This window comes from Leptidea sinapis, chromosome 28 (genome assembly GCF_905404315.1).
Source record: "Leptidea sinapis chromosome 28, ilLepSina1.1, whole genome shotgun sequence".
Taxonomy (NCBI): domain Eukaryota; kingdom Metazoa; phylum Arthropoda; class Insecta; order Lepidoptera; family Pieridae; genus Leptidea; species Leptidea sinapis.
In genome coordinates this window covers 12,054,310-12,075,869 of record NC_066292.1, presented here as the reverse complement: position 1 = coordinate 12,075,869, position 21,560 = coordinate 12,054,310, and the positions used below count along the sequence as shown (strand labels likewise).

At 36.5% G+C, this 21,560-nt stretch overlaps 1 protein-coding gene and 1 long non-coding RNA gene across 2 annotated transcripts in view; both read right to left on the bottom strand.

Annotated features, from left to right (window-relative positions):
* The window catches only part of LOC126973119 (uncharacterized), a 610,257-nt gene that overhangs the window by 117,918 nt on the left and 470,779 nt on the right, over positions 1-21,560 (bottom strand). The gene's annotated exons all lie outside the window — the stretch shown is intronic.
* LOC126973127 (uncharacterized) lies at positions 18,325-21,023 on the bottom strand. The gene is made up of 3 exons (XR_007731265.1): positions 20,901-21,023; positions 20,338-20,434; positions 18,325-18,352 (listed from the first exon to the last, which is right to left on the bottom strand). It is a non-coding gene; the product is annotated as an uncharacterized LOC126973127 (long non-coding RNA).

Here is a 21,560-nt window from a genome sequence, read left to right as displayed (position 1 = left end):
TGTGTGTGTGTGGGTGTATGTGTGTTTTAGCGCATGTGTTGTAAGAGCAACTCAGTATCATCATAATTTAGTGGTAGTATCCAGGCGATCAGTGCAGTTTTACATTCATGGGCGTTTCTATTATATATACGTAACTGTTTGTTTATTTTATTATAAAGAAATGCCGCACGACATTTATACTGCATGCTGTAGAAATCCGTCCTAAATGGTGTAACAAAGGCAACTTTGTCTTTCCTTCGTTTGTGTTCAATATTAGGATCGTATGTTATTGTTTTATGCAATTTTAGAACACATTGTACAATATATAACTTTCTGACAGTTAATAGGTTACAAAGCTGATACAAGCGTTCTGTAGAAAAACGTTGTCGCTTAAAGTGCATAACCTTTAAAAGTGCTCTTTGGGCTCTTTCCACTTCCAGTAATCTTGATTTATTAGCACCACCCCATACTGCGATACAATATACAGTTACAGACTGAACTAGAGCTATATATATGTCATGCAGTAAGTATCTCTGAGGGCCCTTATTTTTTGGTGAATACTTGGGAGCTATGTACCTAAGAGACTTAAATATCCAGATAAATTTTCTAATCCTGGCGCTAACATATTCAATTTGAGGAAACCAGGAAAGCCACTGGTCGACCATAACACCCAGGTATTTCAAAATCATTTGTGGGTTGACTGTTGTTGTAGATAGTATGGCAAATGTAGTTTGTTTTAGCAGTAGTAATTGTGAGTAAATTGTATTTCAACCAATTGGCAACTAGTGCCATCCCTTGTTCAGCGGCGCATTTTGTTTCTTGCCAGGTGTCTCCTGCAAAGACAATCACCGTATCATCGGCATACGAGAAGATTTTGGCGTTGTTAAAAATAAAGTAGGGCCTAACACGCTTCCTTGTGGAACACCACATGATACGTTGACATCCTGACTTGACCACTGGCCCAATTTAACCTTTTGCTTCCTATTACATAAATAATTTTTAAAAATAGCAAGTTGTTGCCAATTGATTTCAGTTTTTGCACAAGGATGGGGAGAGATACAGTATCAAATGCCTTTTTCAGGTCAATAAAGACTGATAAGCACTTTTTCCTTTTGTCAAGGTGATCTGTAATTAGCGAAGTTAAGGATATTACTGCATCTTCCGTTGATAAGTTCTTCCTAAAGCCAAATTGAGATGAGGATATTATGTTAAATTTTTCTAGGTAATTTAATAGTCTTGTGTTTAGCATTTTTTCTAAGATTTTTGATAAAACAGGTAATACCGATATGGGTCTATAATTTGTTATATTGTCTCTGTCCCCACCCTTGTACACAGGAGTAATCATAGCTTTCTTTAATAAATCAGGAAAAATACCGGTCTTAAAACACAGATTAGCTAGGTGCACTATAATTGGGGTAATAACGTGTTTCACATATTTTATAAACTTGGTTGAAATATTGTCCCACCCTGCGGCACTATCTGCTTTTAAATTGGTTATGGTATGGTTCACTTCATCACTATCAGTTTCAAGTAAAACAAATGATTGAAGTTGTCTGGGAATGTTATTTATAAATTGATTTAGTTCAATATTTGATGGGCCTAATACTATTTCCTTTGCAAGTTTCTGCCCTATGCTAGCGAAATAGTCATTAATGTAGTTTGCTGATTCAATAGGATTAGGTTTAATATTTGTCAGTTCGGGATTTAATTGATTAGGATTACTGGTGAAAGTAATGTTTTTTATATTCTTCCAAAGTAACTTTTTATTTGTAATTGAGTTTTCAAGTAGTTTTCTATCATATTTTCTTTTCAGTTTCTTGATTATTTTATTACAATAATTTCTATAACGGGTATATGTAATTCTTTTTATTTCGTTGTGAGGGTCGAGTTGAACTTGTTTTTGAAGGTTGTTCCGATTTTTTATGCACCTTAATATACCTGTAGTAATCCAAGGTTTAATGATACGTTTGCTTTTTGGAATGTTTTTGGTAGTGGTATTTTCTTTTATTGACTCTATCAGTTTGGAAATCAAACAGTCGGTTACTAGGTTTGGGTCGTCACAAAAAAGAAGCTCAGATATGTTTTTATCAAGAAGGTCTTTAAGTGCATTTTCAAAATTAATAGCTGTAGTCGTATTTTGATGGGTGAAGATATTTTTTACTATTTCAAGTTTTAAAAATGTGGTGTAATGATCAGTTATAGTTGTTTTTAAGACAGCGATAAATGCAGATACATTTGTATTAATTTTAATCATAAAGTGATCCAAACAACTATTTTCTCTAATTGGTAAAGTATGACCTGGAAGTATACCGTAGACTGATAGCTTATTAAGATAATTAATTCTGTTATTATACTCATGTGATGTTTCGGAAATTTTTGATCTAATATTTATATTATTATCACCTGCAATGATTATATTTTTTTCCGAACTTATACAATTTAGATATGTACAAAGTGAGTTTATAAAATTTTCTGCATTACTGTATGATGGGGAGCGATAAATACATACTAAGGTATTATTCAGTATTTCCACCTGCAAACATGAAGCTTGAGAAAGTTTGATTTCCTTGACTTTTGGTTTTAGTGTTTCTTTTACATACACAACTACCCCGTCGTTTTGATTAAGTTGCCTAGTTGTTTCATAGGAATTATAATTATTTAATTTTGGTGTCGGTTTTTTTGAGTTTAATCGGCATTCGGTAAGAATTATTATATCTGTTTCGAACTTAAAACCAGATAAATTTACTAGGAAATCATCATAATTACAGTATATGCTGCGTATATTTTGAGAGAAAACAGTAAGATCATGTTTTTTACATTGCAATACATTTCTAAATCGGAACTATTACATGAAATAGTCTGGGCTATTTCTACGTGGTCTATATCATTTATTGTTTGTATAATGGCAGCAATTTATAAGGTGAATTATAAACAAACTTTTGTTCAAGAAGGTTCAGACTTTCAAAGTTTTGTGGAGGAGTGATGTGGAGTGTGATAGTACGCTTGTATATACTGATGCGATAGTTGCATGGTAAATTCGTTGCAAATGATTGACAAAAGAGAATATTTATTAGAGTTTGTATTTGTTGTAAATTTTTGTGAATGAGGTATATGTTTGTATGAGTAATATGTGTGTACGATAATAATGCGTAAATGAAAATGAGGAAATATTTACATAAGTTATCGATTGTATGTAGTATATTGATCGAACCCTTCTTTTTGAATATAATATATACTCAATCCTTCAGAAACAGCTGATGTATTTGTTCTTCGTTGTTTATCTGGATTCGAACCTGAGTCTTCTGCTTCCCGGATCAACCAATGTCCTATCTGAGCTATTACAGTCTTGTACATCATCAAAACACGTCATTAAAACATCTCATTAAAACACGGATAAAACTACATTTTCTTAGATTGAAGCTAGATCGACTCTGCGCCCCCGAAATCTCCTGTATACTAAATTTTATGAAAATCGTTAGAGCCATTTCCGAGATTCAAAATATATATATATATATATATAAGTATTTCTCGATAAAAGATAAAAGATATAAGTCTTTATTCAGATCTTTACATATATATTTGCATTCTTTCCTTAAATTAATATCTATGACTCTATCTATTTTTTATTACAATAAGAGACTGGACGAGCAGGACGTTCAGCTGATGGTAATTGATACGCCCTGCCTATTACAATGCAGCACCACTCAGGATTCTTTAAAAGCCCAAAAATTCGCCCAGCAATTTTACTAGCTACGGCGCCCTTCAGACCGAAACACAATAATGCTTACACATTACTGCTTCATGGCAGAAATAGGCGCCGTTGTGGTACTCATAATTTAGCTGGAATTGCGTGCAAGCGTACCACTGGTAAATCTGTTTTTCTATTGACAAAAGCTTCTTTCAACACCTTCATCTCTTTTCTATAATTAGATATCCTAAGCCTTGACTTGCCTGCTGTCGTTCTAAGTTTGTCTGATCATTCTCTCGTATTGTTCTCCCCGTTTTATTTTTAGATGTCTTGGATACCAGTCTGTGATGGATTTACTCTATCTGTACCTCGAAGGGATGTACTGAATGTACTCGATAGGGTTGAGCGCGGTTTACATTATCTTATAGTATAAGTGACATTAGTTATTTGTTCTCTCATTCTCAATGGGTCTTTGGCAATTCTCTTTTAATATTTATCTGTGTTTGCGTATTTGACTAAGTCTGATAACCGTAGGACGTGTACAGGAAGTATACAAGATATATAAAGTTTCCTTTTTATATCATTACTTTACATAAGTACTTTGAGTGGCCAATATGGTTTCCCAACAATTCCTATTCTTGTATCAACCTGTCATAAAATTTCATATTTATATTAGCAGGGATTGCAGTATTCATTGTTTTGAATCCAATGTCTTTAAGTTTTGGAGGGCCAACTAGTATCTACTTACTTTTTACTGCTGTTACAATAATAGACTGACGTATGAATCTTATAAATATAAATTGATTTCATTTTTTTACTCCTACAACTAAAATGCAATGTCAGGATACTTCATGAAGTCAGAAACCCATAACTACTACTACAGACCGTCAAACGGAGCTATGTTCACGTCCACGTCATCAAGAGAGATGCGACCTTCTAGAACTTTTAATGATGGGCAAAATAGAGGGCAAATGATGCTCTGGACGAAGAAGTAAATTATAACGCTGAGCTGACTGCGAATAGTGGAGAGGCACCTACGGAAGAAGATTCCTTGCTTTCAATGATTTTGTTAGTTAGCTGACATTCAAAACCCCTTATTCTATCGAGAAGTTCAAATTTCATAACTATTGAGATGATGACGTGAAACATCTTATCAGTGACTTTGAATTCTAAAAAACAGTTACTTTTTACGATGTGATATAATTAATAATAATATTTTAAGTAAGGCTAATGACGTTAGAGGTATATAAAGTTAGACGGTCTAATAGCAAAGAACCTCAACTGTAATCCAAACTTGTTCGCGACCTCGGAGTATATTTTGATCACAAAATGTTACTCTGCGACCACATTAACAACATAGCAAAAAAAAGCATAAGAAATCTGGGATTTGTCCTGCGCACGTGCAAACCATTTTCTGATATAGAACCTATTAAAGTTATCTACTATGCATATGTCAGGAGTATTCTGGAATATGCTTGTCCAATATGGTCTCCACAATATATAATTTACAATGAACGCTTGGAACGTATACAGAAAAAATTCTTAAACCACCTAAACTACCGTAAAAAATTACACACCGGCTCTTATTATGTCAGTTGTAAGGCGCACAAACTATTAACGTTGGAGCAGAGACGCATTTTACTTGATATGAGCCTACTATTTGATATTGTGAACAGCTTTGTTGACTGTGATAAATTGACCTCTAAAATATCATACTGGACACCGTCAACCCGCACGAGGCACACGAATCTACTATATGAACCACTACACTATACAAACTATTCCAAAAACACTTTCATATCACGGGCAATACATACTTACAACACAACCTTCAGTCACGTAGATCTTTTCAGCATAAATAAATCTAAATTCAAATCAGAACTCATAGCTACTTTCAATGATACATCTAAGTAACTGATGCACTAACATAATATATTAATATGTTTATTTATTTTACCACATATAGTATACATATTTATGTATTACCTTTTATGTATATATTTAGTAACAGTTTTTTTTTATGTAATGAAACGACCTATATAATCTCAAGATAAATCTCATTTTTGTTTAGTAGGTATCGCACCATCTTGAAATTTTTCGGAAACCGTAATTTAATATAATATAATATAAGGGAAACCTGTTATTGGCATTATTATTGTAAAATATTATTAGTTATTTATCTAATCTGTAATATGCTGTTGGTTTTCTTAATAAAATAAAATAAAAATAAAATAAAGTAATGCCTTTTTTCATTGGTATGAACGAGCGTACCGGACATCTGGTGTTCAGTGTTCACTACCGCCCACATTCTCTTGCAATACCAGAGGAATCAAAGGAGCGTTGCCGGCCTTTAAGGAAGGTGTTCGCGTTTTATCTTGAAGGTGCCCATGTCGTATCGAACCGGAAACACCGCACAAGGAAGCTCATTCCACAGCTTTGTAGTACGTGGAAGAAAGCTACGTGAAAACCGCACTATGGTGGACCGCCACAAATACTGATGGTGGGGATGATATCGTAATTTGTGGCGTGTCGTGCGAAGGTTGGAATACGGCGGCAGGAATCAGGTGAAATAGCTCTTCGGAACACTCCACGTGATAAATGCGGTAGAATAAAAACAATGAAGCGACGTCTCTCTGCAACGCCAAATGATCCAGCCGTTCAAAGACCACTGGGTCCTCGACAATGGACATTCCCCGTCAAGAGATTCTCGTTTTACAACTGGATTAATGGTTAGAGAGAGAAGCACACATCGCACGGAAGTTTCTCAGTCTGACGTCCTAACTACCGGCTGAATTGTCTTAGACCTACACTAGATAGATATATTTTATACTTTTAAGGAATAAATATAATTCAATTAAAATATTAATAAGGTACTTGTACAAATAAGCCAACAATCATCAAATAAAGGCCGAAAAAGGGTGTTGCCAGAAGGAGTTCCATTTTTTAGTTTTTGTTCTTAATTTTTTACATTTTATACAATCAAAATCTCGATTACTACCTGATACATGAAGTAAGAGTAGGTGATGTGATGTATATAAAGATACTATCAAAACAGCCAAAACATAATTAGAAAGCCGTAAATCACTAGCAAATACATCTAAAACGTAGGTTGTTAAAGAAAAGTTAAATAGTAATGAAGTAGAACTAATAGCCTCATCGATTAATTACATTTTTGCGTTTAAGTAATTTCCTCTAAAGCCATGTTCTGCAAGCTCTGTAAGTGCGGCATTTTTTTATAATATCCTATTTTGCTTCCAACTTTTTATAGCAACATCTAATTTGATCATACAATCGAATTAGATGAATAAAATTACATCCCCTAGAATAATATTATAATATAATAATAAAATAATAATATAATATAATATAATAGGCATATATTTTAATTTACTATCTATATATATATATATATATATATATATATATATACACAGTAGTGAAAAGTAAGTAAGTATATATATATATATATATATATAGATAGTAAATTAAAATATATCAAAACTAAAGCCATCCTTACCTGTATAAGTAAAACCACAATAATACTGAACTAAGTCCGTAGTATACTATCAATTAGAACTGATTGACAAAAATCTGTAAGTTTATACATTTTTATATTGTAATATTTCAGTTTCCATAGTTTTGCTGAAATAAATACAAATTTTGTAAATGATATATTTTTTTTCTTTATTTATTTTGGGGCTTTTATATGAATGTACATGTCAGCTTCATTATAATCTATGTACATTAAAACCAAAACAAAAGAAAAACAAAATTATTAACTTAACAAACTAAAAAAAAGTTAATAACAGGAAAAGCAAGTTGTATAATCTTTAACAAATAAGACTTATGGATTCAAACAGACTTATGGCATCCTTAGATGCAGGACGGGCAAGTATATTTACAAAACTACAAAACCATAACTACTACAATTTGGTCTCTACTAGACTGAATCGGACACATTCATTAACAAAATATTTAATGTGTCTTACTTATAATTTTGCAGTGATATTATCTGCAACAATATTTACTTATTGCATTGTGATGCTACCAACACAGCCACTTTTCTCAACAAACAAGCCTCAACATATTCTTCCACCGTTGAACAGAACTGTACCTTGTGAGGAATGTCCTAACGTCTACTTACCAGTGTGTACAACAACGAACATTACCTTTATCAACGTGTGCATAATGAACTGTGAAAATAAAAACCACAAAGTTGCAAGAAGAGGAATCTGTATTGATTTCTAATTTGAGTTGCGTTGGCTTTAGCCCCATTAGTGATTAACAAATATTATTTTACAATTAACAATTAAATAATACTTTCTGTTTGTTTGTTTTTTTATATAAGAGGGGGCAAATGTGTAAGAGGCTCATGTGATGGGAAGTGGCGAGGCAACCACATATAGACGGTGACAAAGATGTGTTGCCAGTCTTTTTCTTATAACAATAAGAGACGAGACGAGCATGACGGTCATCTGTGGTAATTGATACGCCCTGCCCATTTCAATGTAGTACCGCTCAGGATTCTTGAAAAACCTTAAAATTCTAAACAGCACCACAATTGCGCTTGTCTCCTTGAGACATAAGATGTTAAGTTTCATTTGCCCACTTATTTCACTAGCTACGAAGCCCTTCAGACAGAAACCGTGAAGCAGTAATGTGTTAGCATTCATAATAATGCTAATAGGCAGAAATAGGCGCCGTTGTGGTACCTATAATCTAGCCAGCATCCTTTGCAGAGGAGCCTCCCTCTGGTAGTTTTAATTAAGGGTTTGATCTAAGCGTGGAACATGTAACGCTTAGGGGAAACCGTATTTTATTGCCGGTTATTTATTCCACATAGCGGTTAAAGTTCCTCGCAATAGCCGCGGTTGTAGAATGCTAAACGCCAACGGATGGAATTTCACAAATTGACGAAACGTCCGGTGGTGCAATTTCGCTACTGGTATTAACCGGAACAACTCTTCTGAGCATTCCCCGTAAATACAATAGAAAATGCAGAACCTACATCTGTGCAACGCGATTATCTCTACAAAAAATCCTTCTACCCAGATAGTGCTTGAATTTAAATTTAATCTAGGCTTATCTTTAAGAGTTTCATGGTTCTCTAGACAATCTACAGTGAGTCCAAATCTCTCCACCAACCTTGGTAATACTGGACTCAATCAGAGCTCATCGTCATTTCTTAAGGTGGCGCCATTATCGTTCTATCTTCAGTATTTCAGTCTAGGATTTGGACGATGAATGAACATAAACAGATCTAGTGTTTCATTGAAGAGCATTGTAGAGATTCGAAGTAGACCTAAACCGTTAAAACTTAAACTTGGCGACAAAATATTGTGCATTAATAAGGTTACCTGGAGTAAGTTCTAAAATGTAATCAAATGATAATTTTCTGTAACACGAAAAAAATAATGTTACAATTTCTACAGGGTTTGCCCTGTGCTGCCCCGGGGCGTAAAAAGAATAGGGTAGTCCCAGGTCCAAGGGTGTCGTAAGAGGCGACTACGGGCTTTTTGAAAGTGGGAGAGTCACGCTGCTGTCTCATGACGTCAGCACAATCGGGCCAGACTCGTCCGGGTTACTTACCACACTCGCACAGAATACCGGCGTGAAGTAGCGGCCTAGTGCCGCTATGTTTCGCATAGGTTAGTGTCGAGGACCGGAGGCCATTCCCCCCCGTCCTTCCCCCCCCTAACAAAATATGAGAGCATTGGTATTTAAAGAGAAATTACCCCAGGAGGGTACCGGCTCTTGTAGAGCCAGATAATCCCTCCCCGAGCATTCGCGCTCGGGCTGCCCTTCGTATTCTGGGGAGGGCACAGTACCGTGTATGTCACAGGACAAACAGGGCAGCAACACCACGGCACCCCGCTCCACGCTTAATGTGGACTTTTGTAACATCCGGGGAATTCACTCCAACTTAAACGCCGTCCACCACCACCTTGAGACGTCGCAGCCGGCCTTGTGTTTCCTTACGGAGACGCAGATATCTCGACCTAGCGATATGTCATATTTAACGTACCCCGGGCACAAAATTGAGCATAATTTCATGCCTCATGCCGGGGTATGTGTGTATGTTAGGGAGGATATCTGCTGTCGCCGTCTCGGCAATTTTGAGGGTAGGGGCCTGTCTACTCTCTAGCTCCGCGTAGATTTAGAGGACCGCGTCCGCATCTATGCGTGTGTCTACAGGTCCCATAGTGGTAACGCAGAAACGGATCACCTCATGGGCTGCGTTCAAGCGGCATTTGATGACGTGCTTGCTCAGATCCCCTCCGCTGAAATCGTAGTCTTGGGTGATTTCAACGGGCACAATGCCGAATGGCTTGGATCACGTATCACAGACTACGCAGGGCGATCTGTGCATAATTTTGCATTGGCGTATGGTCTGTCCCAATTGGTTGAGTCGCCGACGCGGCTCCCGGATGTGGATAGCCACATGCCATCCTTATTAGATCTTCTGCTGACTACACATCCCGATGGTTACCAGGTCTCTGTCGACGCCCCTCTCGGAACGTCCGACCATTGCCTGGTCAGGAGTGTAGTGCCTATCCGACGCCAACGTCGCAGACCACCAGCGACCCGCCGCGTTTGGCACTACAAGTCAGCAGATTGGGATAGGATGCGTTCCTTTTTTGCATCCTACCCTTGGGGCAGGGTTTGTTTCCCTTCGGATGATCCTAGTGCCTGCGCCGTTGCAGTAGCCGATGTGATACTGCAGGGCATGGATATTTTTATACCAAGCTCTGTAGTACCGATCGGTGGCAGATGGTTCATAGGCAGCCCTGGTTCGATGCGTCAGTTAAAGCAGCGTCTGACTGCAAAAAACAGGCGTATCAAACTTGGGTTGCGGCGCTGGGCTCAAAGGATCCGAACTGCAAAGTTCTGAAGAGGAAATATAACCGTGCCTCCAGATTTTTTAAGCGGCAAATCGCCCGTGCGAAATCGAAGCACGTCGTCAAAATTGGCGAGCAGCTTTCCAGTTACCCGACCAGAACACGCAAGTTCTGGTCGTTGTCGAAAGCTGCTCTTGGTAACTTCAACCAGCCGTCCATGCTGCCGTTGCACATGAGGAATGACACCCTGGCCCATACGGCAAAAGAGAAAGCCGATCTCCTGTGCACTCTTTTTGCCTCCAACTCGACTCTTGACGACAACGGAAAAACACCGCCGACCATCCCGCGGTGTCAGAGCTCCATGCCTGAAGTACAGTTCCGACAGAAAACTGTTAGGCGAGCTCTGTTTTTGTTGGACGTCAGGAAGTCGAGCGGGCCGGATGGCATTTCTCCAATCGTGCTTAGAACGTGTGCCCCTGAGTTGATGCCGGTGCTAACGCGTTTATTCCGGCACTCTTATTCAAAAGGCGTAGTCCCTGATTCATGGAAGTCAGCCCTTGTCCATCCGATCCCAAAAAAAGGAGACAGTTCGGATCCGGCAAACTACAGGCCTATTGCGATTACCTCCCTACTCTCCAAAATCATGGAGAGCATAATTAACCGCCAGCTCTTGGTATACCTTGGGGGTCACCAGTTGATCAACGACCGGCAGTACGGCTTTCGCAATGGTCGGTCGACTGGCGATCTTCTGGTATACCTAACACATAGATGGGCGGCGGCTTTTGTAAGCAAGGGGGAAGGCCTGGCAGTTGGTCTGGATATAGCGAAGGCCTTTGATCGTGTATGGCACAAGGCGCTCCTCGCAAAACTTCCATCATTGGGTCGTTATCGACGGTTATTGCTCGAATCCCAAGCCCGTGAACGCTGGAGTTCCCCAAGGCTGTGTGCTATCTCCCACGCTGTTTCTTCTGCATATCAATGATATGTTGGACACCGCCAACATGCATTGCTATGCAGACGACAGCACTGGTGATGCCGTATACACGGGCCATGCAGGTCTCTCTCGGGAAAACGTCGACCAGTGCCGGGAGAAACTTGTGTCTTCTATCGAGTCCTCTCTCGAGAAGGTCGCGGAATGGGGTAAGTTGAACCTTGTCCAATTTAACCCCCAGAAGACTCAAGTTTGCGCGTTTACCGCTCTTCGAGAACACTTCCCTTAAAGCCTCGCCTAGTATCGGAATACTGGGTCTCGAAATCTCGAGCAATTGCCAATTCCGTGGCCATCTGGAGGGCAAAGCCAAACTGGCTTCAAAGAAACTGGGCGTCATAAATAGAGCACGGCAATACTTCAAGCCGGCCCACATTCTAGCGCTCTACAAAGCGCAGGTCCGGCCTCACATGGAGTATTGCTGTCATCTCTGGTCTGGCGCACCCCAGTATCAGCTCGATCCATTTGACCGCGTGCAACGCAGAGCAGCTCGAATTGTCGGGAACCCAGTACTCTGTGAACGGCTGGATCATTAGGCGTTGCGTAGAGACGTCGCTTCATTGTGTGTTTTCTACCGCATCTATCACGGGGAGTGTTCCGAAGAGCTGTTCAACCTGATTCCTGCCGCCGAATTCCACCTTCGCACGACACGCCACAAATTAGGATTTCATCCCCACCATCTGGATGTATGGCGGTCCTCCACAGTGTGGTTTTCAAGGAGCTTTCTTCCTCGTACCACGAAGCTGTGGAATGAGCTTCCGTGTGCGGTGTTTCCGGGACGATACGACATGGGTACCTTCAAGAAAAGCGCGTCCACCTTCCTTAAAGGCCGGCAACGCTCTTGTGATTCCTCTGGTGTTGCAGGAGAGTGTGGGCGGCGGTGATCACTTAACACCAGGTGACCCGTACGCTCGTTTGTCCTCCTATTCCATAAAAAAAAAAAAAAAAAAAAAAAAAAGAGGGTTACGGGAGGGGGAATCGTTACGGGAGCACAATTAGGTAACCTGATCGCTAATCAGTAATTTCTTTCAGATAACCTAAAGCTGTAGGAGATTTAAACTAAGTAATAAATTTACTTACTATAATATATATACATATCCTATATTTCCTTTTTTTGCAGTAGGTACGTAAGTTGTATATTATAAATATATACAACTCCAAGTTTGGTAATTATAAAATAAATTTGAATGCCAATTGAAATTTGGCGAGAAATAGAATAAATTATACAAAAAACCTCTCAAAAAGCTTGAAAATCGTAACACAGTAAAGCCGAGGTTACAATAATACCCTTTAATGTCGACAGATCCATCCCTTCTTAATTATAACCTAACGTGGGTACAAAAGGAATTATAGTCAAGCAAATCTACGGTTCATTCATGTAGCTATGATGTGTATGGTGTAAGTTATAAGTGATAGCGATTAATAAGGAACACTTTTCTGTACCTTTCAGTAATGTTAAAGCACAAACAGAAGCATACAGAAAGTTAACAAAAACATACGTACACCAATAGTGACACAAAAGTTTCAGTTTTACCGTGGTCGTCATCACTACCGCCGCACCCTGCGCCGCCCGCCCTGTGAAGCCACGCACTACAAGCACAAATACGCAGTATGAGACGGGACATTATCGCGAGCCCACTATACTCACCCTGATGAAGGACCTCTGAATGGTCTGAAACTAGTCGGTAGATAGCTACACAGGTGAACCATGAGAGAAGCCGTTTTAAGTAAAAAAAGAGTGTGTGTACTTATGTAACCGCGTTAGAAGTTATACTTCTTTGGCGTATGGAAAAATAAATCAAATTTTAACAAATAGTTAAGGTCAAAGATAGTATTAACACTCAGCATTTAAGGTTTATATAAACAAGTATAGAAAATTAAATTTTATTTTATTTATACATAAAATTTGTTAAAATACTTTTCAGATATTTGTTTTAATTAATGATGTAAATCAATTATACATACCGACAATTATCCTCAAATCTATAAATGCACTCATAACAGTTTATTAAAATCAGTTTTATCACTAATATTCAATATATTATATAGATAAACTAATACATTATTAGTAAATACTATCTCCGTCGTATATGAAATTGATTTAATAAAAACACCAAAATAATATTTATTTATTCACACTGTTTAATTGTACTGTAACGAAACACGTGTTCTAAATATAAAAATACTAGAATATACTACTTGAACATAGTTATCGATTTTCATGCCACCTAGAACTAACTTCACGATGTAGAATTCAGGTTTAAGTGTGCGCGCGCATCGTAAAAATTCACTCTCATAATTTTTCTCCATCGCGCCAAAAGAAGTATAACTTCAATAAAGTTCTCTAAAGGTCTCACGAAAGTAAAGCTTCTTTAAACATACAAGTAATTTAATTATTGGGCAAATGAGACTTAACATCTTATGTCTCAAGGTGACGAGCGCAGTTGTAGTGCCATCCAGAATTTTTGGGATTTTTCAAGAATCATGAGCGGCACTGCATTGTAATAGGCAGGGCGTATCAATTACCATCAGCTGATTTTCCTGCTCGTCTTGTCCCTTATTTTCATAAAAAAATTAACATAGTTATACAAACATACAAATTTGAGTATCATGATTTTAAATAATATATTTTTAAAAATTTTGAAATAATTATCATCATTATCTCCCGCTGCCATGAGTCCAAATACGCAGTGGTAGGGGCGCGAAGCGATCTTATTACACTCACCCTTTTGTAGGACCTCTGATTGGTCCAAAAAAAGTTAATACCTACACGGATCGAAAGTCAGTGATGCCGTTAGTTAAATACACTGGCCTCCAAAAGTAAGTATCACACTTTTAAAATTGGGATAACGTTTTAAGTTCACAAGATATACTTTCGAAATAAAAAGGACTCCAAAGAGAATTATATTTTGTACATATAAACTTTATAGTCGGTAACCTTCTTTTAAGAATTGGCTGAAAAAAAATTTCAAAAACAAAACCATTCCTTTTTCAAAGTGGACGTTTCCGAATTACAATTTTACCATTCACATTTTTCTTTCTGTTTTAAATTTTTTTCAAGATCGATGGGTCTTGTTTTAAAATTTTATGCTAAAAAGCACATAACATTTATTTATCATGCCTCTTTCAGTTGAAGAATGTGCTAGGATCATGGCTTTTCTGGAACTAGGCATCAGTATGCGTCGCACTGCAAGAATGGTGGGTGTGATGGTACGAACGGTCCAGAAGGTAAAGCGAAGGTACGAAGAGACTGGACACCATCTGAGGAGACCTTGTAATGGCAGACCCAGGTGTACCAGTGCCCGAGAAGATCGTTATATTATTTCCACTGTGTTAAGAAATCGCCACCAAAATGCAGTTGAAGTCCAGCAACAGCTACTTCAGACCCGGAGGGACTACATTAGTGACAGTACAGTGAGAAGAAGACTTGCTGAAGCAAATTTGAAACCCCGAAGACCAGCGAGTGGCCCAAAACTCGAGAGACAGCATCGAGTAGCGAGACTGCGATACGCCCATGCAGTGGGATGAAGAAGAATGGTCAAGAATTTTGTTTGCAGATGAGTCTCGATTCTCTCTTTACATTTCTGATGGAAGGCGAAGTGTTTACAGGCGACCTGGTGAGCAATACCTTCAAGCCTGCATCTCAGAAAGAGTCCAATACGGTGCAGGCAGTGTACATGTATGGGCTGGCATATCTTCAGAAGGTCGCACAGAGCTAGTAGCCCATAGAAAATGGCACCCTCACTGGGCAAAGATATGCTCAAGAGATTCTCAATGAGTATGCAGGGCCGTATTTAGCAAATATGGGTGATGGATCGATGCTGATGCATGATAATGCCCACCCACACACGGCTCATATCGTACAAGAGTATATTCAGGAGGTGGGTATCAGCGTGATGGCTTGGCCATCAAGAAGTCCTGATCTCAACCCGATTGAACACGCCTGGGATGAGCTTGGGAGGCTAGTCAGAAATTGCACCACCTACTACCCTCAGGGCACTAAAGCAGGCCCTGGTAGAAGAATGGGAGAATATTCCCCAACATCGGCTCCGAAACCTAGTGTTCAGTAAAAAAAAAAAACAACATTTTAGTTGAATTTTTTTACAATAAGCTAAAAATGTCTATTTTCATTGTTTTATCTTTTTTCAAAATGTTACTAATGTATAATTTTAATTTCTAAGAATTAAAGCCTATAAAATTTGCAACAAAACGTTTTTAACCTTAAATCTCTACCTTCTATAGTTAAGAAAAAAATTTAATTTGAAAAGTGTGATACTTACTTTTGCAGACCAGTGTATATTACGTAGTTGGTCATAATTGTGTTTTCTCTACAAATCAAGTGAGACAATCCTATGCTTATAACTCACCTCTGATGCATCACTGGGATTACTAAAAAATCTTAGAAAATTTATACGCTTAGATAGTCTCTTGCTGTTAGACAGCCGATAAAAACCGGCTAGGAATTGGCTTAGTGTACGTGATCAAGTTCCGTCTTACACTCGCGATTTGTTACTTCATGTTAATTCATTTTCTTTAATTCTATTTTTTTCGACGTTTTTATAGCTAGACGTATAAATAATCGAAAAAATAAGTAAAAAATATAAAACTCTTGATTATTTTGACTTAAACCATTAACAATGGAAGCATTCGTGACGTCACAACAAGATAGGAGATCAGTGTTGGTGTTATCTTTCCCGTCGATTAACTACATTCTCTATATCTAATATCATTAAACGAGCAATTCTTATATATATATATATGTATATAATCTGAATCTTGGAAACGGCTCCAACGATTTTCATAAAATTTAGTATAGAGGTAGTTTCGGGGGCGATAAATCGATCTAGCTAGGTTTCAATTAAAAAAAATGTAGTTTTATCCGTGTTTTAATGAAAAACAGCTACAATAACATTAGAATACAAAGGTAAAGGTCGTTACACTCTTGATAGAGCGGTCGTGGTCATCACGAAGTGAAAACTATATACAAGACTATAATAGCTCAGATGGGACTTTGGGTGATCCGGAATGCAGAAGACCCCGGTCCGAATCCAGGTGTTCTATTAGTTTTTTTGTTCAAGTTTTGTACATCCTGAAAAATCCGAGCAAGGCTCGGTCGTCCGGATATTTATGTTTAAGCGCAACTGAATAATTACTTCTATCTTAATTATTTATCAGAACAGTTAGTCTCTTATATTTTGTTGTTTTATTGAATACAGTTTCAATAGAAATAAAAAGATTCATTTATCTTATTGATTTTCTCATCACTGTGAAATTTAAGAATCCAAAGCGGTTTCCGGTTGATGAGTCTAAAAATAATTGCGTTGTAAAAAGTAAAATATAATATGACAAATCATTATGAGTTATTTTTAAGTATAAAAGCCCAGAAAAAGCAAAACCATCACAAAAAATATGCTAAATATGAATGGAAAGTTCTGCAATAAGCAAAATTTCTCACCATGGCATCCTTAAAACAAACTTTAATTGTTGAATGTTTTAGCTTTGTACAAGTTCGGAAAGCATTTGGAATAAAAGAATCCTTACTTTGTTTTAATAGAAATAATATGGAGATATAATCTACCGCTCTAGCACGTAGAACTTTATATGGATCGAACGATCATATTGTGGATATTCTCGCAAATTTTCGGTAAGAACACATAATATGAACTCAAAATAGCTTCGATTTTCTTTAGCGTTCTTTTGTTTCATCACAGCATGGTGCACTGCACAGCAGCTCGATTTTCCTAAGAATTTGACAAATAATTGTAGTAATACAAATTGAATTTGTGTAGCAAAATTTTTGGATAATGCGGGAATCCAAACCGCGCCTCTTAGGTTACGTCCCATTATTATTTACCCCGTAAATCTTGATATACAGATTTGTATAATTAATCCCAGAAGCGAGGGTACTTTAAAATAACAAATTGTTTAACTATAGTAAAGTTCTGTAATATATTTTTATCTACACCAATGCCTTATATCCTCTATTAAAGATTCTGAAATAGTTACCGAATTGCCAACAGTAAAACACCCAATGTCCTAATAACCATTACATCATACAAACGAGTGTTGTAATGAAATTCAGTACAACAATATGTCATCCGTTTTTATAATTATACTCCGCAAAACGGTTGTTGCATATTTGACTATGGCAGGTGTCGAGATAATGAGTTATCCGCCAGTGGCTCTCTGCGACTTTTATTTATTTCCAAGAACTAAAGATAACATTCGAGGTATTCGCTTTACGAGCCCTGAAGATTCGGTGAAAGCGTTCGAAAAGACTGTAGAAAAGACCCCTGAGGTAGAATGGGCCCACTGCTTTTCTTAGTGGTTCCATCGAATGCGACGATGTGAAGAGAGGAACGGAGATTTCTTCGAAAAACATTAAAAGTATTGGCAACTTTCTACATTAAGCAGTTTTTCATTTTCTAAACATTTTCAGTGTTACCTAGGTATGCAACTGTTGATAATTAGGTATTAAAACACTTATTTGTTACTATTATAAAACCCAGATTCGTGGGTTATAAATGAGGTCCACACTTATTACACAACAGTTGCATAGATAACTATAATAGAAAAGTACTCTCAAATTGTCCTAGAAGCTTTAGAGGTGTGTATAGTATGAGCAGAAAACAGAAACAACTTTGCAGCTTAATACTTTAGTGGAGATATTTTCTAAATGCTATATATCGCCTGAATGGTATACACTTCCCCTCATGTACCATTGAGACTGTTCCTGGTTTATTCTGACACTCCATTAAGCACAAATTGTTGTAAGATTGATTGTTCGACGCGCATACTGGATCGTATATTTGAGAACATATACAGCTTTTCTGTACCGGGTCTTCTGTAGTTTCAATCCTGCAAACAATGAAGAAATTTTTAATATACAATATTTTTTAACATATACAAAAATTCCAGTTTTAGAGCCATAGAACTATGAAAAAGCAACAGCTAAGCACGATACCTAGGATACTGATGAAGTAACAAGAATAAAGATTGAAATAAAGAAAAGATATATGTAATTAAGCTATACACTTTTTCTATCAATATATTATTTGGAGTTTAGGTATTTATGAAATTGCAATATAGTACTGGTAAGTTTAGCATTTTAGGTACAATATATTTATTAAATCGTATTATAATAAGTGTATTCTATCTTAGTTCTACTCTGGAACCAGTATCCACAAATTGTTCTAGTTACCAATGTATCTTTATTTTATCATTTATCTTTTTTTTAAACACGAATAAAACACAATTTTAAATATTTTACAATTACATTTTATTATCACACTTTTATTAATTTTGACTTTTTTTTTAAAGTTGATTTTAAACTTTTAAGTTTAATTTTCTATTAAAGAGTGTTTTATTAAGTTACATTTTTTTTTATAATTTTGATAATAATAATATTGTAGCAATAAAAATCGACTTTTTAGCGTGCTCGTGGGTGACTTAGTATTTGTCACAAATACACTACCAAGAATCGAATAAAAAAATTGTAAGGATAATGGGATAGACTATTTAAGATACATGCCAATTTAAGCGTTTTCAAAATTGATTGAATTGGAGGATATACGTAAAACTTGGAAGGGACTTACAAAATATATCATCATATTATTATTGAAACAGAATGTTGAAGTTCAATATTGAAAATAAAGCAGTAAACTAGATTATGTTTAGCGACATCAATGTTTACAAGCGTGTGGCTCAAGACTTGTCTGCAGGAATATACTGACAGCTATGAGAGAGTCTATTGATTTATTATCATTGTTTCTTTAAGCTGTATATAGGAAATAAAAATGTTGTGGGTGATTTACGACCTAGGTATAACACCATTCTCTATTAGCAAGTACAGCATATAAAAACTATTATTGAATCAAATATATTTTTGTAACTCTTATTTAATCCTGCAATCTGTCAATACTAACATTTAGCTGGACTTTAGGTATTTGTATGAAGGTTCGTGTTTGGAGCAGAATCCAGTGATTTGCCCAAATATTATTCATAATCTTCTTGTCCATCAGATCTTGTGGCGCTCTTCTTTTCAATCTTATAAATGTTGTGCCGGGTTTCTTGTGTGTGATAGTTTAGATTTTCAAAATATGTTTAGTCCATGTTAAACGTGAACCTAATATAAGCAAAACGTTTAATAGTTTTCGTTCGTTGCGTCTTCATATTCAGTATGATAAAAGGCTCTGCTAAGTTGAATGGGCTAGTAGTTTGCTTGGTATAAGTCGATATTTCACGGGTTTATGCGTTCTATCTACTAAACGATTTCATCGCTGTCTTTCACTATTTTTAGTACTCTGTTGATTAGTCGTATTCTTACAATACCTTTATTCTAAATGGTACTATAATACAGTTTAATAGTAATCTTATAATTTTTTGTATTTATTGTACTTATGCAGGAAAAGTAGTGTCTGGGCGCTCGCTGTTCCGGTTTGAAAAAGAGCCGTTTGCCCATTTTAAGATTACGCGTGAGTTTAAAGTTTACATGAACTTGTTGTTTGAGTGCGAAAATTTTTTATTAGTCGCACGCAAATTATACTTGGCACACGCAAATTTAGATTAAATTGCTAAAATAAATAAAATAATAACAAAAAATAAATAAATCGAAATATTAAAACTGAATTGAGGTTGACAAGTTTGTCAGTTTAATTTAATAAAGAAAAAGATTATAATTTAAGTTACAAAAGTTTACAAACAAATATGCAGTCGCCAATAATACATAAATCGTCGCTTTTGTAATACTGTACTTTCAAAACTGATACCGCTTGTTAGTGATCCAGGTTAGCACGTATGTATTGCATCTCCTCTACCATATGAAATTAATAAGCATTACCTACCCTTGTCTTAGAAATTTGGCTCTAAGTCCAGTCTGGACTAATCGTGATCTAGCAATGGGTATGCCCACAGTGTCAATAAGAGTATGTACTAGCAAACCTGAAATAAACAAAGTTTATGAAATTATCTAAATTCGTAACAATTAATATTATAAATAGAAAAGAATTGATTTAAGTAAACTAATTTAAGAAACTGCTTCACGGCAGAAATAGGCACCGTTGTGGTACCCATAATCTAGCCGGCATCCTGTGCAAAGGAGCCTCCCAATGGTAAGCTACACTTTATTTTATAATCGAAGCAAGGCGTAGGAGGGTGATTTGTGTAAAAAGTTAAGTAAAATTAGATTAAAAACGCTATTAATTTAATAAACTATAAAATATTATGCAAAGATCTTTTATCAGCCAGAAAAATATTAGATGATATTGTTACGTGTGGAACGATGGGTCTAGGTAAACACCAGAATATTTTGTTTCCCTCTGTATGGTTATCTTTTTGCTACAAGAAAATTCAAATTTAAAAAACAGCGGTGTTATTTTTTTAGCGATTGAGAACATAGACCTCTTACCATCAGGTGCAGCAAGCTCATAAATCTACAGTTTCCATAAAAACAAGAATTAATAAACCCTAAATATCGTTAACAATCTACCAAATATCAAAAAAATTACCAACACAATAAAACACAGCCAGTATAAAACATAACGTTTGCCTAATTAATTGAACACGACTTCAATACTAAAACGACAAGTAAATTAATCCGTAAAATGATTTCTATATTTACTGGTAACAGCGTCACAAATGGCTTGTTACCGTATCTATCAGAGTGATTGAAATTTAATATTGTTGTGACTCTGTCTCTGTTTAGATAGAAGCCATCTTTGTGTGTGGTAAAATATATAGTTTATTCTATATCCCCATGCTTCTTAGCATAGGGATGGGATTAGAATAAACTATGTTTTTATCTATTATAATTATTTAAGGGTCTTTTGAGGGTCACTTAGATGGAGCTTGTTCTAAGTGAGTGACCAGTACAGTTCATGAACTTACTGGGAAATCTGACCGTTTCATCGGATTAGCTTTGATTTTTATTAAGATTACCCAGAACGAACAGACGGTCATATTTAGAGAATCGCCAGTGAAATATTGATTAATGGAAGACGGCTATGTAAAGAAGGAAGGCCGTTGGATATTAGCTTAATGCGATGGTTTTTGATTAAGTGTAGCATAT